Below are 19,055 nucleotides of genomic sequence, written 5' to 3'. Positions count from 1 at the left end.
CACATGGGTCATTCTAATCCAGTTCCATGTGGATCATTTTAATCCAATATCACATGGATTATTCTAATCCAGTACCACATGGATCATTCTAGACTTTCTCCCTTTGCTTGTTTATAACCTTTCAGTCCAAAAGAGAGAAACCTGGCTCCCGACATTCACTGTCCATGACCTTATTGTTCAATTCCAGTATATGTGTACAGTGGTTTCACAGTTAACCCATACTCCTGTGGAACAAAACTTCCCCAACTAGAATACAGTGCTTATGAACAATTCCTTTTGTCTTTAGCCTTATAGTCTCCATTCATTTCCAAAGTTACTTAGAAATTAACAACCCCCCACCACTACAGTAAGATTATTTCACACATTTGTAATACAGTTAGATTATGTTTTCATAGCGTGCATTCCATCCTGGGATCCCTTAATCTCCTAAATGATTTTTTTAAATTTGCATACATTTAAAAAATAATATCAGCAGTTTTTGTCTCTTTTAGTGTCCCAGCTTGACTCCAATGCAGACCAACATACTTGTTCGTAATCTCTCCCAAAGTCAGCAGGGACTGTAATGATGCTTCTTGGACTTGGGACCAGGAAATTTTTGCTGTATTTTCCTTAAGAAGATGCTTAGTCTCACAAAGGAAGAAGTGAAATGACTTTCAAAACTTTATAAAAAATATGTGATGGTAAAGTTGACATCCCTGTCATGGGTCTGGAATTGATTTCCCTTCTCTAGTTTTCTTTAGATACCTGCCTGGGTTTTGTTCCTTGTCCCCAGTCCATTCCTTCCTTCACCACATTTACTTTTCCTCATCTTTTATTTTATCTCATAATAAAACTACTTAAGACCAGGTTGACTAACTGTGAGCCTCATTTGTTCCCTTAAAATAATGCTTATATTAAATACTTACCAAGTAATTACTAATACATGCTAAGTTCTCTTACTTTCTGATTACCAAGTGAAGAAAAAATTGTGATTATTCTGATCTTCTCTATATAGGGCTTAAATGAAATAAACCCATTTACTAGCATAGAAATTTTTGGAAGCTGTCTCTTTGATCTAAGTAGTCTCAGTACATTAATTTTTTATCCTGAAACTTTACTGAATTCGTTGATGAGCTTTAATAGTTTTCTAGTAGCATTTTTAGGCTTTTCTATATATAGTGTCAGTTTTACTGCAAACAGTGACAGTTTTACTTCTTCCTTTCCAATTTGTATTTCTTTTACTTCTCTGATTGCTGTGGGTAAGACTTCCAAAGCTGTTGAACAAAAGTGGTGAGAATGAGCATCCTTGTCTTGTTCCTGATCTTAGAGGAAATGCTTTCAAATTTTTACCATTGAGTATGATGTTAGCTGTGTGTTTGTCACATATGGACTTCATTATGTTGAGATAGGTTCCCTCTATGCCCACTTTCTGGAGAGTTTTTATCATAAATGGATGTTGATCTAAGTATTCTCAATAAAGCTGCCCTTTTACCCTCCAAAAAGGTTTTGCACATACTAAGGATCACCTTTTGTGCTGGTAAGTTATACTCTCCACTCAAGGAGCTGATGTAACTCCCACCCCATTAAGTATGAGCTGTACACAGTGACTTCCTTCTAAAGGGTGCAGCATGGAAGGGGTGGGGAGGAGAGTAACTCCACAGTGGAGAACTTGACAAATGCCAACTCAGCCAAGTGATTAAGGTTAACATCACCAGTCTTAAGTCATATTGATAACAAGTACCCTCAATATGATGATGTGATGAGAATGGCAATTACCTCTGTGATCTTCCTCCCCAAAACCCATAACCTCAGTCCAATCCTGAGAAAAACATCCAAGGAACCCCAAATGAGGGACAGGCTACAAAATACCTGACCAAATTGTCCTTCAAACTGTCAAAGTCATGAAGAACAAGGAAAGTCTGAGAAACTGTCCCAGTCTTGAGTAGCTTAAGGAGACAAGATACCTAAATGTAACATGGTATCCTGTGTAGGATCCTGGAATAGACATAGGACATTAGGTAAAAGCTATGGGTATCTGAATACAGTATAGACTTTAGTTAATAATAATATATTAATATTGGCTACTAATGGTGACAAATATACCATAATAATGCTAATAATGGGGGAAATGGGTAAAAGGTGCATGGAACCTATCTTCTTAACTTTTCTACAAATCTAAAAATATTCAAAAATTAAAAGTTTATTTTAAGAAACAGAAAATAAGGCAGAAGAAAATTAGATCTGATGCCTTTAGAAAACAAGGACTTGTAAATTTGAGAAAAAGAGACTGTTGGGGCAATGTTGCTTCATTTAACTTATAAAATATATTTTTCCTACTAAGAAATCTTGTAGGGTGTTTGACTTGTTTTTTTTTTTTTTTTTTTTTAACATATAAAATTAGGGCACTGCCTATGAATCTAGTCAGTAAGAATGACCCAAAGGAACTCATCTCTGAAGATGCATTTAGATTGGATTTCTTACCTTGAGAATGAACTGATGACCCAAAAACCTTATTTCAAATGCTAATCAGCATATATTAAACAGAAAAATTTTATATTCTGGAATACAGTCTAGGTCCTGTAATTGGTAATTGGAGTGTAAGTTCATGTCTATTTTTCTTTGGTATTATTACTCTGAAACACTTAGACTATTTTTTGAGAGTGAAAACTGTGGGTTACTCAACCCTATTATGTGCTCAAAACCTATATAGGTTTTTTTTTTCCTTTATTGTGGTAAAATATGCATAACATAAAATTTTCCATTTTAACTGCTTTTAAGTACATAATTCAGTGACATTAATTACATTCACAATGTTATACAACAACCACCACTATTTATTTCCAAAATTTTTTCATCACAACAGTAACTCTGTACACATTAAACCATCACTTCCCATTCCTCCTCCTGCCAGCCCTGGTAACCTCTAATCTACTTTCTGCCTCTATAAATTTGCCTATCCTAGACACTTAGTATAAGTGAAACCATACAATATCTGTCCATTTATATCTAGCTTATTTCACTTCGCACAACGTTTTCAAGGTTTGTCCACATTGTAACGTGTCAGATCTTCATTCCTTTTTATGGCTGAACAATATTCATAGTAGGTACATACCACATTTTGTTTATCCATTCATCTGTTGATGGATATTAGTAGTATTGTTATCTTTTGACTATTCTACACAATAGGGTTTGTAAGTGTAAGTCTTTAAAAAAAAATAATTTGTTGAACCTTCCTGGAATGCAAAACTTGGCTTAATTGTAGTTACCATCAATGCCTTTCATTTGATGCCAAAGAAGTAAATACGCTAGAAATGAATCAGTGTATTTTGTGTCACTTGCATTTTCATAAGTGGCTCTAGAGGCCCCAGGCCAAAGTTATAGGGGAACAGGTCACATTCTTCCAGAACGACTTGCTTCTCTTGTCTGTTCTTTTATGTTTGGTTTGGTTTTTGCACAACTCTTTTAAATGTTATGCTCTTGCCTTATTCCCTTTTCTTTCTCCCTTTCATCACGACTATATTATCGTCAATAAACTCGGGTAATTCACATTTCAGTTGATGTATGTTGATTATTAATTAGCATACCAACTACCACCATAGCCTTTAAATCAAGTTCTGCCGACTGGCATAATTAACCAAGTTGTATGGATGACAGGAACATGAACTTGAGGGCTTGCGATCGCTAGAACTTACCTGTGGAATTTGCACACCCCAAATGCAACTCCTTGTTTCCCTTAAAGTAGATTCTCTAGATTTTGTCCCTTAGTTAGCAATATTACTAGTCATCTCATCACCCAAGAAAGACCCCAGGGAATCATTCTTAACGCCCTCCTCTTTCTCACTCCCTAATATAAAGCCTACAGATTTCGCCATGTGTAAATATTTATCAAATTGTCCACTGCTCTCTATTCCTCTATTTCCACTTGCACAGCTATAATGGAAGCCCTCAACACTCCTTGCAATTCTTCTTGGAGACATAGACAAGAGGGGCCCTCCTCCAGAGGCTGTGCTATAGAGAGAGCAGCATATCACAAACACAAAAAGTTGTTGACGAACACGCAGTGACTGTCACTTAGGACGTGGTGCTCAGCACTGAAATAGTCAACCCATAACCCCAAACATCCACTTTTGAAACTAACACTGTTCAAGCCCCAAGGAAACCCTCCTCCAATCTCTTCTCCACATCTCTTCCCTTAAGTTCCTGAAACAAGATGCAACCAACCATGCGAATGCTATTAAAGGTGAGAGTTGTGTCATTACCTAGATAAGTGAAAAAACGCTTCTCCCTTCACGTTGCTGAGGAATTTAAGTAAGCAGATGCTTAGGTGAAAAGAAAGACAAATTAATAAACTTGATGTGGTGAAATGAATTGTGTCCTCTCAAAATTCATATGTTGAAGTCCTAACCCCACTACCTCAGAATACAACTGTATTTGGAGATAAAGTCTTTAAAGAAGTAATTAAGTCAAAATGAAGTCATCAGGGTGGGCCCTAATCCAATACAACTGGTGTCCTTATAAGAAGAGGAAATATGGACATAGACACACACAGAGGGAAGACCATGTGAGGACACAGGGAGAAGACGGCCCTCTATACGACAAGGAGAGAGGCCTCAGAAGGAAGCAAACCTGCCGACCCTTTGATCTTGGACTTCTAGGACCCAGAACTAAGGAAATAAATTTCTGTTGTTTAAGCCACCCAGTCTGTGATACTTTGTTATGGTAGCTCTAGCAAGCTAATACACTTGCCAAAGTATTTCCTCTCAGATGGCATAACTGAATATTTGTTCCCAGTATGCCATTTTTTTTGCTTCTCTTTGTGTTCCAATTTATGGTTCTGAGTAGCACCTTCAGAGTTTAGCCCTGTGCCTCTACCTTAAAGAACTCCTTTGACTGTGCCTTTCCTCACAGGCCTAGGAGTACAGAGGGCCAAGAAGTGCCTATGAAGCCTCATCTCCTCCCGTTCCAGAAATCCCTGTCTTAGTAGCCTTGAACCCATCACCAGGGACTGTGCCAGCCTTTCTCAACTCCTTCCCCAGGAAGATGGACGAACCACTGCTGTGTATATACCTAAGCCTGAGAGACACCCAGAGCAGCTGTTTATGGGTGATACAGTTGGAGTGTGGACACGTAGACTGGAATGTCCACATGTAAGTGTGCAAGAGCCACGCAGTATGTGATGGAGCAGGAAGGTGGCAGGAGAAGGGGATGAAGTGTGGAGCTGAAGCTTCAGGCCAGCTTTGCTTGTGCTGTGACCTTCTGACCTGGTTCTCTGAGAAGCTCAGTAGCTCTTAATTTGAATCTGAACTTTCAGGTCCTTAAGAAGGTATAGTCATCAAAAATTGGGGAATAGCACATATTTTATTTTATGATTTGTTAATACGATTTATAACGTTTATATATGTAGACATACGACACATGAGTCTTCATATTTTGCTTCAGACCCCACGAATATTAGGATTAGGCTTGGCGGCTCTGGAGGGATGCACAAATTAGAACAACATCTGCCACAGTTGCACATAGAGCCTGGGGAAAAATTTGCAGTATTAAATAATTCATATTACTCTTAGATTTGTATATAGGCACATTGGTCTAGACAGAGAATGTGTGACACATGATATTAAATTTAACATTAGCAATGAGGTGGATATTAAAATTAAAATTGCAAATACTCATGTTCTTATAAACATTTGATATGATTTCATTGTTCTTTAAAAATTCAACAAAAATTTTGTCTTGTTTAAATTATTTTAACTCTTACTGTGCTTTATCATTAGTATTTTATTTTAAATTTTAATTAACTATATTAAATATTTCAAAATAAAAATACATTTTAAACTATAGATAACTTTTTTTACATGATTATGATTTATAATTTTTGACAATACATTAAAATTTTGTACATTTTCTAAAAAGTTCATACATTTTGATTATAATTACACTTTCTTTTTTATTTCTTTAGAATAAGCAAAAAATGTGATTTATGATAGAAATAGAAAATGCAACAGTGGAATGCAGATAAGATATAAAAAGGAAACAAGAAATAGAAAATCTTCTAAAAGGCAATCTGCTTAAATTTTTAAAAACTGGACACAATAAAAGTGAGCAGGTTTTTATTGAGTGTGTCCCACATAAAAATTTTGAATAACACATCACAAATTTTTTGTTTAATGAGGATTTAATTATTGATCTAAACAATGAAAATGAACAAGAAAAGTATTCTAATAGAATCTACAACTTGGGAAGAGGTCCAGTGAAATCCCTGCAAATTCACATTCTTTACTAAGTAGAGTTAATTACTGACTGAAACAATGAAAACCTCTGAGGTCCTCCTTGACATTTGTCCTAGTGCCTTGCGTCATCCCCAAAGATAGCCTCCTCACAGACCTCTGTCCCCACTCTGTCCTATGTGCTGCTGTTAGAGTGGGCTACCTGACCCCATCCCCTGAAAGCAACCTGCCACCACGTGGAGCACAGCTGCCTGAGGGCAAGTCCTATGTGTTGTTGATGACGCTGGAGCCGGTGAAGGGTTCTGTGGTTACACAAGTCGGAGAAACTGTATGCAGTACAACCACTTTACTTCTGGAAGACTTCTCAAGGACTTTAATCCCTTGTTTAACTCTCTAGGAGGGATCTATATCAGGCAGATCTCCCAAGTGTTTTCACTGAAAAGTTTGTAGGACTGGTGTTCTTAGGAAGGTTGGTCTAGAGCATTCCCCAATGTGGTAGCCACGAGCCACGGATGGCTATCAAGCACTTGAAATGTGGCTAGTCTGGATTAATACAAGTTCTAAGAATAAAACAAACTGTATTTCAAAAACTTAGTACAAAAAAGAATGGAAATTACCTCAGTAATAATTTTTATATTGAATACATGTTGAAATGATAACATTTCTGATGTATTGCATTAATAACATATATCACTCAACAACAACAACAAAAAAAACAAACTCAAAGACACAGAGAACAGGGCTTCCCTGGTGGCACAGTGGTTGAGAGTCCGCCTGCCGATGCAGGGGACACGGGTTCGTGCCCTGAACCGGGAAGATCCCACATGCCGTGGAGTGGCTGGGCCCGTGAGCCATGGCCGCTGAGCCTGTGCGTCCGGAGCTTGTGCTCCGCAATGGGAGAGGCCACAACAGTAAGAGGCCCGTGTACTGCAAAAAAAAAAAAAAAAAAAAAAATATACAGAGAACAGATTGGCGGTTGCCAGAGGTGGGAGTTGAGGGGGGTGCAAAATGGGTAAAGGTGGTCAAAAAGTACAAACTTCCAGTTATAAAATAAGTAAGTCATGGGAATGTAGCATATACCATTGTGACTGTAATTAACGATATTCTATTGTATATTTGAAAGTTGCTTAGAGAGTAGATCTTAAAAGTTTTCATTGCAAGAAAAAAAATTGTAACTCTGTGGTAAGGGCTGTTGACTTACTGTGGTGATCACTCTGCAATATATACAAATATTGAATCATGTTGTACACTTGAAATTAATATGCCAATTATATCTCAATTTTTTAAAAAAATTCAAGATATATATATATATATAGACTAATAGATTGCTAAAATTAATTTTACCTGGTTCTTTTTTTTAATGCAGTTACTAGAAAGTTTTAAATTCCACCCATGGTTTGCATTTTATTTCTATTGGACAGCAATCATCTACAGGACAACATGATACATAAGACCACTCAGGATCTGGCATCTACTAATCTCTCCAGAACTTTCTTTCAATACTATCTCCCTTTGAGATCTAATTGCTACACACTGTTTAAAGAAATCCCTCCCTATTCCTACCAACCATGACCATGAGCAGTACCAAATGTCGTAACTCTTCTATTTGTTCATTTCAACTCCTGGAACTACATCAGGCTAATTCTTGTTAAGCCTTTAGGTATCAAGCATCAGTCAGTCATACAGGAAGCCTATGCTGAAATCCAGACATACCTATCCCTTAGCCTGGTTAGGTGACCTTCCTCCAGGTGCCCGTAATTTCCTTCTAAACCTTTAACCTGTACTCACTACATGTCTGTATAAGCATGTGCTTATGTATCTCACTCTTCTTCATTAAGCATCTTGAGAGCAGAGACACGTCTTACTTTTTTTGGCTGCACGGCGCAGCATGCGGGATCTTAGTTCCCCGACCAGGGATCAAACCCGTGTCCCCTGCAGTGGAAGTGTGTAGTCCTAACCTCTGGACCACCAGGGAATTCCCTTTATATTTCATATTCCTAGCTCCTATCCCAATGGAAGAATGAATGAATGACTCAAGAATGAAGCAGATATGGTTCCTCCCCTAGTGGAGTGCAATCAAGAAGATGAAGCAGATACGTGAATAGATAGTTCAAATGCGTTGCTTTAAATTGTGGTATAAATGATACTGAGAATTATAGGGAAACTGTGAGCACAGAACTTAACTGGGGTCAGTTTTATGCGTAGACAAACTGTACTGTAGCACAGGCTACATAGCAACTGATTTGTTTTTATCCCAGATAAACATACTCACCTACTATTGGCTATCAAGTCACTATGAGATGAAAAATATCATCTATATTTTTTTCTGATGTCTATTAAACAACTACTTAAAAGTAAAATTTTCAGTTCTTTGGGAGAATGAATATAGTTTATTATAATAAATTAAAAGATGTTATTTTCTGTTCTTTTTATTTTTTACATTTAATTAGTTAAAACCAGTCAATGTACATACACAAAAATTTAAATTTAAATACTATTTAAATACTATTTAAATTTAAATAATTCACCATTGTTTTCCCCACTTCAAGTTACATGTTATATGTTATCACCTCTACCAAATTATTAATTTTAGGCCTCAATCTCTGCATAATAATACAGATGTCTCCCCTTCCCCAGTATAAAATGAACATGATATTCTTTTACATAGGAAAAAACAGTACTGGTATTTGAAGTTAATTTTTGTTTTTATCAAAGGTTTTCTACTGTCTATAAACAAAGACAGTCTTGTTTCCAGTTTGACTCCCTGGCTCCTGAATTCTGTATCAAAGCCTATAGCTTTAAAGGTTAGGATTTCCTTCCATAAATTGAGAGTTTTCACACATATTAAGAATTCTCTTAATGATTCATTCAACATAGTCCTGGTAATAAAATACAATGTGGCATTATAAGGTTCCTTCTTAGTGCTTATAATGCACTAACCTTTGTAATGTTCTTCTCCCTAAGATTACTTCCACATCATTTATCTTTTACAATTCCTAGCATCAGCAGTAGAAAAAGAAATGGCAAGATTATCCTCTAAAATATTAGCTGAACGTGGGCTTCCATAACCAACACTGATAATTAAGTTCAGCTAGTTGTTTTATTTATACTATATTGTTTAAAAGTTATTTTATCCTGAATGCCTGGCTTTTTGATAAAATTCATTCATTCAACAAATATTTATTGGGTGACTCCTACATGCTAGTGTTTTTCTAGGCTCTGAGGACACAGCAGTGTACGAGACACAATAGTCCCTGGCCCAAAAGAGCTGATAATCTCATGGAGGAAACAGTAAATAATTAGTACATAAAAATCTCAGATGATGCTCTGAAAAGACATAAATGCTGTGAGAAAATGAGAATAGGGGAAGGTGATCTGACAAGAGGGGTCAGGAAGATGCACCCACCTTGAGTGTTGTGTGGCCGTGATTCACCTTGACCGCATCATGACCACATTAATCTGATCCTGCCAAAGCTTTTGCTGGCTCGGGAGTCACTTAATGAATATTATAACTCTTCTACTCTTGCTGTTCTTGTGTCTCTTACTCACATTATATACTGTTTCTATTATTTTTCGGCCACCTCTAAGACCACATAAATGATGGGCTCAGAAATCTTTCTTTCAGGAAGAAAGCTCAGAAATATTTAAGTGAAATGAATCTGTTTGTTCGGTTTCTCTTGCTTTAATCCCTTGAGGCAGGTGTCATTTGATGGAAAGAGAAAAGAACATGAAGTCAGAAAATTTGGCTTTGAACCTATTCCTACTTATTGGCTCTTACTTAACCCAAGTCATGGTTTTCTTTTCTTCAAATATGGGAAAAATGATGCCGCTGTGAGGTGTTAACTGAGAAGTAACACATGGATCATCTAGCAAAGTGGAGGGCACCCTTCTGAGTATTGACTTTCCATCAGACAGCCAACAACTCTGCCAAAAACGCAAGACCCACCCTGTTCTCTAAAAGACCGAGGCAAAATTCCCATTAATATAAGCATTCAAGTTCTAGAGACAACACAAAGATCATGTTTGGATGAAGCAAAAACTCAGGAATAAAAAGTAGTCATTTAGATATGTGAAGTCTGTTCTTGTTCCATTGGCAAGAAAGTAAATGAAGAACAAATCCACACACAGAAAAAAAAAATCTTGATTCACTGGGATCAGGAAGTCATCCTTGACTTCTCTTACCTCTCACATCCTATGGATTACCAAATCCCATCAATGCTGCCTCCTTAAGGTCACTTTCTATTCCCATAGCCTATTCTTAGCTCACACTGGCAGCGGCATCACACCTGGGCTACAAAAACTCTTCTTCCCTGATATCCCTTCTTCCATTCTTTTGTCTCCATACCTCCTTCCTCTTGCCCACACCAAAAGGGGGAAAACATTCTAACACTGACTCAAGAATGAGTTTCCTGGGGCTTCCCTGGTGGCGCAGTGGTTGAGAGTCTGCCCGCCGATGGAGGGGACACGGGTTCGTGCCCCGGTCCAGGAAGATGCCACATGCCGCAGAGCAGCTGGGCCCGTGAGCCATGGCCGCTGAGCCTGCGCGTCCGGAACCTGTGCTCTGCAACGGGAGAGGCCACAACAGTGAGAGGCCCGCGTACCGCAAAAAAAAAAAAAAAAAAGAATGAGTTTTCTAAGATGGAAACCTAACCATGTTACTCTTTGGTCTAAAACTATACAAAGCCTTTTCTTGGTCTTCAGTGTGAAATCCACTGTGTAGCATGACATTATTTCCATTGCTGCTTCTTCCTATACATTGTACTTCTGAGCCTATACTTACTTCTGAGCCTTCATTCATGCAGCTCCCTTTGTTTTGATGGGTTACACCAGTCCCCTTCCCCAGCCCCATTTCATTTAGCTGACTTGAGTGATGATGTCCTTTGAAACCTTCTCTTCTCACCTTCCCCCCATCCTAGGCCCGCACGGGTTAGACACAGGACCAGCTACGCAATTGCAGGGCCCAGAGCAAGATGAGAATGTGTGACTCCTTGCTCAGAAATGATTAGGAGCTTTAAGACAGTGACTGAAGAGCATTAAACAAAGCACTGGGCCCTTCTAAGTGCAAGGCCTTGTGCACAAGCACGGGTTGTGCACCCAAAAAGCTGGCCCCGGCCAAGTTCTAGGCTCAGAGTTTCCCTATAATTCTCAGTATTATTTTCAGCACAATTTAAATCAAGAAATTTGAACTATCTATTCATCTATCTGCCTCTTCTTCTAGATTGCACTCCATTAGGACAGGAGTCATATCTGCTTCATTCTTGAATCCTTCATTCATTCATCAACTAAACATTTATTCAGGGCCTTATACATCAGGCACTATGAATGCATCCACCCTTAGGCTAAACACTTTACATACAATAGAGCAGTAGTAGGGCCTGGTGGTCTGGGCTCCTGTTGCCACCTAGCCTGATCTTCCCATCTCTTCTCCCTGTTCACTACTTTTATTTGCTGCATCCTTAGCCGGGGCCCCTCCTCTCATACTGTCTCTCCCTGTCCCAGGCCTGATACTGTTCTACATTCAGATTCCCTTCCAGTTTACATGATCAAATGCCCAGGAATATCATGGCTTAAATTTAATCTCTGAAATCCAGATACATCTTACACCTCAGGATTCCAAGTACTAAAAGATCTGCTCCAGCTTCCTCTATCTTTCTCAGGCTTAAAGTGGCAAAATAAGGGGGCAGCATAGAGATACAATGGTGACCAGAAAAGGGATCTAGGATCTTCCTATCCTAATTATTTCCCTTTGCTGGTAAGAGTTCTAATAGCCCTAAGAGCTTAACAAGGCCTAGATTCAAACACAGGTAAAGGGGAATTTTCCTCTGTTCCCCAGAGGACCAGAGTAGGAATGACTGTCTAGTTAGAAGAAACAGCTGATAGCAGTGGTAAGGGTAGCAGATGGGTTCTTGGAAAGTAATGTCACCAATAACTCACCCTCTAGGGACATTAATAGGAGGCCCCAGATCCCTATTCCCCACCAGATTACCCTCTTTCTCCCAAAGCCCAGATTCTGAGTCCCTGTACAGGACAGGAAAGCCACCAAGAGTGATGAGTTTGAGCTGAAAATGGCTCTGCTGCCACAGGCAGGAGAAGGAGGAATTGGGGTATGAGGGAACCCATAATTTTCCTTCTACATCTCCAGCTTGGTAGATGTTCTAATACCCACAACTGCAATTTTCACCTTAAATAAGTAGCAGGTTTCATTGTACCATTATTTAACCTATTTAACCTAATTATAACCTATATCCCCTGTAACATTTAGCCCCAATTGACTTCAATTCTGGAAGATAAATTTTACATTTTAAGACTAGAAATAGTTCATTCAATGCATCTCTTTATTTTTAGAATAATGGGTTTCTATTCTTAGATCCCCTGACCTAGACTCACAGAGACACGTGATATTATGTTTATTTTACTTAGTGTTTTTTCCTCTATTTAGTGTGATCTAGCGAAAGTACTTTGGGACTAGCAATACCTAACATCATTGAGTATCTTCTATATTCCATGACCTGGGCTAAGAGTTTCACCTACATCTCGCCTAATTTTTATGACAACTCTTGAAGTGTCAGCACTTCTATGACTTCCATTTCATCGATGAGGAAACTGATGCCCAGAGTGGTCACGTGATGAGTAAGACGCGGGTCTCAGACTCAAATTCTGCTGGACTGTCTCCCCAGTCCATGCTCAGATGCCAGGGCTCACCACTTCGGGTAAGGTTAATTCTGTACCTCTGAGCAATCACTCTCTGAATTTCTTCAGTTTTTTATCTCTTGGTGTATCTTTTTTTTTTTTTTTGATGCTATGTGATTTTTATCAAATATTAGAATTATTTTTAAACATATCTTTTCTTCCTTCCTAGACTTTGAAATAACTCATGTCTTGCGCTGGATGGATTTGATTCATCTTAGAATCTGAAAAGCTCAGAATTGCGTCTTACATATATCAGGGCTTAACTAATAATCTTTTTGAATGAAAGAGTAAATGAAAAGTAAATTAATAAATAGATAACAAGTTCTAAACAGTCTGTTTCAAAAGAGCTTTTTAGAGAACCACCACTTGGTGAGCTGGGAACTATCTGTACTCGTATTTAGTAAACAATACCTTCAGCACAGAGTAACTTTCTTCAAACCTATCAGTATCTAAAACTGTTGCCTCTTAGGAATTCCTTCTTGAATGAAACTATATTAGGAAATATTACTAATATACTAACTATAGTAGAAAAGGTTCTCCAATTTTCATTTGGCAGATTCTTCAAACACATAAACAACTGGTACCTATAACAACTGTCAAATTCTTTTTCCTAATTCTGCTTTGCAGTTTAATAAAAACAGTCATTTCTTGCTGCCAAAGTTGTCTTCCATGTCACCTCTCTTTCCCTTTAGGGATATTAAACCTCAAATATTCATTCTTCATAGCTTTTGTTCACATACTTTGTCTACACTTTCAGCTGTATTTTATAGCCAGAAGATAAGGAGAGTTTAAATGCAAGAACGAGAGGATGCAACCCAGGACGCCCCTTCCCCACCCACACTCACCAGCATTACCCCTACCTTCTCTTCCCCAGACATGACCGTAAACTTGTCTAACCACTTTTTCTCAGTTCCCTTTTCCTGGATCCTCCCAATATTAAAAGTGGCAGCTCTACCAGAAAGATATGAACTCCAATTCCATCTGAGGGGTTGGTGCAGACTAACTAGACAACCACTTTGCCAGTTGACTCATATCACAGGTCACTCAGTGACTCATGATCATCATCATAATATAATTTATAGACCATGGAACATTCTGTACATCTGGTCAGAGGGCCAGAGAGGTGACTAATATGGGTGGTTGCTATTGGTGGCATTTATTTTTTTCCACAAAAACAAACACTCCATCTCTTTCATTTTGCAATGGAATGTGAGACCTCAGTTGCTGAGAGCTTTTGCCACTGCAAATGAGGGATTTTGCATCTGGTAAGAAATTCAGATCATGATTAAGAAGTGTTTAGTAATAGCTGCTTGTGCTTCTGTTTTGTTTTGACAACACATGGAGACTGTATTGCCCCAAGGTTTATCTGTATTGAATTTTAATCATAATTGAGAAATGAGCTTAAAATCTCAGGTAATTTTGACCAATAATGCAGTGGGATAAGGAGGGGAGAGATTGAGGTGGAAAGAGAGAGGAAATATATTTTCCCTGGTGCAAAGTAACTCTGATTCCATTAAAGTTTCAGGACAAATCTGTTATGTTAAAAGTAGCCTTAGATTTTCTTTAATCACTATGATATTGGACAAACACTATTGTAAAAATTCCTTTTTTTTTTAAATGAAGAGCAAAGCCACATTATCACACCAGTTTAATAAATCACCTACTCTGATTTTCTCTACATTGAGTACTTGGATGTCTTTTAGATTGTTATTAGATAGAAAAAAATATTTATATCTGCATCATATTGTTATTTTCCTTCTTTCCCAGACCCTTTTATTTACTTAGGACAAGATAACTTGAAGTACATACAAGAATTTGAAGCACCATCATAAAAAATATATACTTAATGAACACCTTCCCCACACTATTGGCCAAGGGCCATACTAGGTACACTGGAAGATAGAAAGATCCTGTCTTTTGAGACTACAATTTAGTGTCAGAGGCCGAAAAGGCACATGAAAAAGTAACTGTAGATGAAAGAATGGGTGCTCTTCATCTCCATGACACATCCATTCTTTAGTGAGAGCTGACATAGGTGACGTGAAGGCTGACTCTCCTACCTCATTCTCAGGTCCATTTACTTACTGACTCTAAGAAAGATCAACTAAGATATCACTGTGATATCTGTGCAACTATCTCTGCCAAGAGCAGACACTGATCCAAGAAGAAGAAAAAAAATGCAGTTTTCTCTTCTTGAGGATTGAATCCTTCTGTCTTAACACTTCTACAAGTTTTTCCTGCTAAGGATGAAAAAGCCAGGCCAGGGGATGGATGAAGGAAGGAAGCGTGGTCGTCTTGTTGGAAAGAGTGATGGGAGGTAAGATGGAAACCAGATTCTTATGCCCATCAGAGTCTGGGCCATCCCAAAAGTCGAGGAGAGCCATACATCTCTGAGCAGGTAAAATTAGAGTAAACTTTTGAGCTTGGAGACTGGTATCTAAAGGATGCGTGGAGAGGAACAACTCATTAGCTCTACCTTAATTCAATGACATTGTCTTAAATGAGCTGTTATGGCCTGGCCTGGGGATGTCTTCACCATTTACAGCATTGTTTCTATGGAAAATTTTCTAAAAATTTCAAACAGCCGACAGACAAGTAAACTTTTGGCAAACAACTTGTTCACAAATGAGGTATGAGGTTCTTCGGTAGCATATGGGGTCATAAAGCTCTGGGGAAAAAAAAGCAACAACAACATAATCTCTGAAGTATTGAGAAGAACAAACAATGCAACGTTGTCTTATTTCTGAAGAGATCAAAAGATCAATCAGAAACCTTGCCCTAAAGTATGTGTTATTTAGATTTCTTTCCATCTGTCATCCTCAAATGATGAAATTAGCATGGTACCGTCACTCATTCTGAGAGCTGTTCAGCCAACATGTATAGATGAAGCCTATGTGCCAAGCACTATGCTAAATTCTTAATGCATGCTATCGAATTTAATCTTTACAACCCTCTTAAAGTAGGTAGTACCATCTCCCTTTTCAGAGGAGGAAATTAAAGCTCAGAGGGTTAGCTGATTTTACCAGGGACACACAGTTAACAAGTAGGCAGAACCAGAGGTGAGCCCAAAGCCAGGGCATTCAACCACTCCCTGTATGACTCTGTGGATCAATCCACCCTTAAAACATATTTATTTGGTCTCCAGCCTTTAAAAACAAGTCCCTTTTAAGAGAACAACTGGCTCAGGTAACAGGTGCATTTAATCTGTGTTATTTGTCCAAACTGTTCCCACCCCTTCCACTAGAATCCTGTTGAAGTACTCAAACATAACAATATTCTCTTCATGCTTCTCAAGTGTATCATTTTACATGTTCAAAATCTCACAGTACCACTCAGCAGGAAGTAAACATTAACATGCATCCATCATGAATTGGTCAACTGAGCTAGAAAGAGAATAAATGGCAAGTTGTAGGATGTAGCAGAGGTGGGAGGTGTCTCAGCAAAACCAACAAAGTTTAATGGACTCATGAAAGCCCAGGAAGAAATCTCCCACCCGCAGTGGCAGCCGGAACATGGAGACCTCAGGGTGCTTGCTTGGCTAATGGACTTAATTCCTCCTCCCTCCTTTTACCACCGAATCATAAACAAACACATAAATTATCGCATTTATGAGCCCTCAGCTTTGCAGTAACTGATTCACAGTCTCTTTCTAGGAGTTCTTTGGTAACACATATCAGAATCATGAACAATGTGTTTTTCTAGGTCAGAACAACACCCCATATCCAATTAAGCGCAGTTGAGGAATTCTATCCCATCCAACTCAGGACCACACAGTGGAGACATCCAGGCAAGTAGGGAGCTTGCAGAGGGAATAAATGAATGAGGGAGATGGACTAAGTACTGGGTACTTGCCTAAGTCCCTCTTCTGAGGTGCAGGCCCAAGGCAGCCCTTCTAGCTAGCCTACATGAGGGCCTCAGGCTCTGGAGAGTTCTATTTTGAGGTGCTTCTGCTCTATCACAACAAACAGCCAGTAAACATTATACATTATACATGTATACATATACATGTATATATTATACATGTATACATATCTACAACATAGCATTTAGCATTTGCCAGATGCTGTACTAAGTGCTCTAAACGTGTTACTCTAGTTAAACCAAACAACACACACTAGGATATGGGTCGTGTCCTTTTCCCCATTTTACATACAGGATAACTGAGGCAGAGGTGAGTTGTCAAGGGCAGCTGGGAAGTAGGGAGCCAGGGCTTTAGCCTGACTCGTTCTTAATCATCACACTCTACTGAGGGCAGCTACTGTGAAAATGACTAACTTTTGACAAAATCTCTGTTGCCAAAAAAAAAAAAAGTTGACCTTCTGATTTCAGCTTTCTTACTAACCAAATTGCTTCTTTAGCTGATCTAATTGATCTTCCATAAGGAGCCTAATAAGAAGTAGGCAGCAGCAAGGTAAGTGATTCTGGGAAAGCACCTTGACCAAATTATCCTCAATACGTATCTTGGGCTGTCCAGAATTCCACCATTATAACCTCAGTTCTGTGCGGTAATTCTTTCTCAACAATACAAAAGAACAAATGCAATAAAACTGATACCCAAATATGAACTAAAGAGTGATCACGTGAAAAAGCAAAAGTACACTTCAACCATTTATACTGATAATAAATTGCAGCAGATTAATTCCCCGGGGTAAGTTGACACTTTAGTGGCGATAAGCATTTCCTTTATTTCTTGCTTTCTACTTTTACGTAGTTCCCTTTCCTCCTCTTTCTACTGAAGGTTCCACAACTATTTGGAATTCCTAACTCTCCCTCCCCCCCTCCTGCCCCTTCTTCTTCCCATCCTCCACGTGGACATAAAATTCAAGGACCTCAGAGAGGAGCAGGCTTCACTGCGGGCTTACATGTGCCCAAAGACCCACTGATGTAGAACTTTTTTTTTTCCTGGGCAGAATCTAAGTAAAAGAGAGAGAGAAAGAGGAGAGAGAGAGGTAAGAGAGAAGCTTTTAAAATCCCTTTTCTGTTACATTCTAGTGGCAGATAATAGTCTTAGAAGGGTTCAGATCTCGGCTCCATCCTTTACCAACCCTGTGTCCTTAATTTATCTCAGCCTGTGTGTCCACATTTTCAAAACAAAAACAATTCCTAGTTCATCAAGTTGCCTTCAATGAGATAATACATGTGAGTGCTTAATTCATGATATTTCTAGAAATGCCAATGCCTTGAAAGGACCGAACACTTGCTCTAAGGAGAGGCTTTGCTCAAAGAGGTTAAGCAAGAAGCTGAGGATGGATCCTCTCTGCAGAGGACAAGAGAAGACATCATTCCCAGTCAGACATCGTGGAAAGGGGAGAGAGTTCTGCTGACAGTAAGTCCTGCGCTTGCCATGGTCTGTGTCCAATGCTGTCTGGTCATTGAGTAGAGAATGACAGGATTTAAGGACATCACAGGTAAGCACTCACCCGGTGAGGAATCTGCTTTTCCCTCTGAGCTGGAAAGGGCAACCTAAATAGTGTCAGATGCCCACATTTAATAAATAAAGAGACTCCGCCCCAGATTGCCTCATTCTCTAGCCCAGTTCATGGCTGAGCCAAGATCAGCAGGGAGGTTCCTGATTCATCGTGACCCAGGGACTTGGCTCCACATCGTGATGCACGGCCCTGAGAAGCGGGGTTGAAAATGGGGTCACAGCAAGCTGTATCCATCTGCTTTCCCTATGCAGCAGCTTGCAACGTGATGCTAAAGGTTATACAGCCAGCATCACAGGAAATACAAACCTTAGAGAGACAGCCGAGAGCAGGTGACAGCAGGTGCAGGGGAATTAAAGGCACTGCAGAGCCCCTGAGCACATAACGATAATGTAGGCGTCTGCTTTATCTCTGCTATGGAACATTGTGATAAATTATTAATAAATTATTAATAAAATGATCTGTGCAAGTTGTGAAGAAAAAGAGACCTATTTTTGCTTAACCAACTTAAGCAAATGGGAGATAAGAGGCTTTTACTTTTCAGTGTGAACTTTAAAAATACATTAAAAGTGAATTGCATGTGGTATCTGTGCCCTTCATAAATTAAAGGGGGGAAAGAACAAAGGTTGGATCTGAGCAAACACCTCTGAGTAAAGTAAGCTTAAAATAGTGATCTTCTTAATATATATCCTATAACCTATATCCCCTGTAACCTTTAGCCCCAGTTGACTTC

Source organism: Delphinapterus leucas, chromosome 12, assembly GCF_059928025.1.
Source record: "Delphinapterus leucas isolate spDelLeu-1000000601 "Yukka" chromosome 12, BTC_Dleu_Yukka2, whole genome shotgun sequence".
Classification (NCBI taxonomy): Eukaryota; Metazoa; Chordata; class Mammalia; order Artiodactyla; family Monodontidae; genus Delphinapterus; species Delphinapterus leucas.
This window is presented reverse-complemented; position numbering follows the sequence as displayed.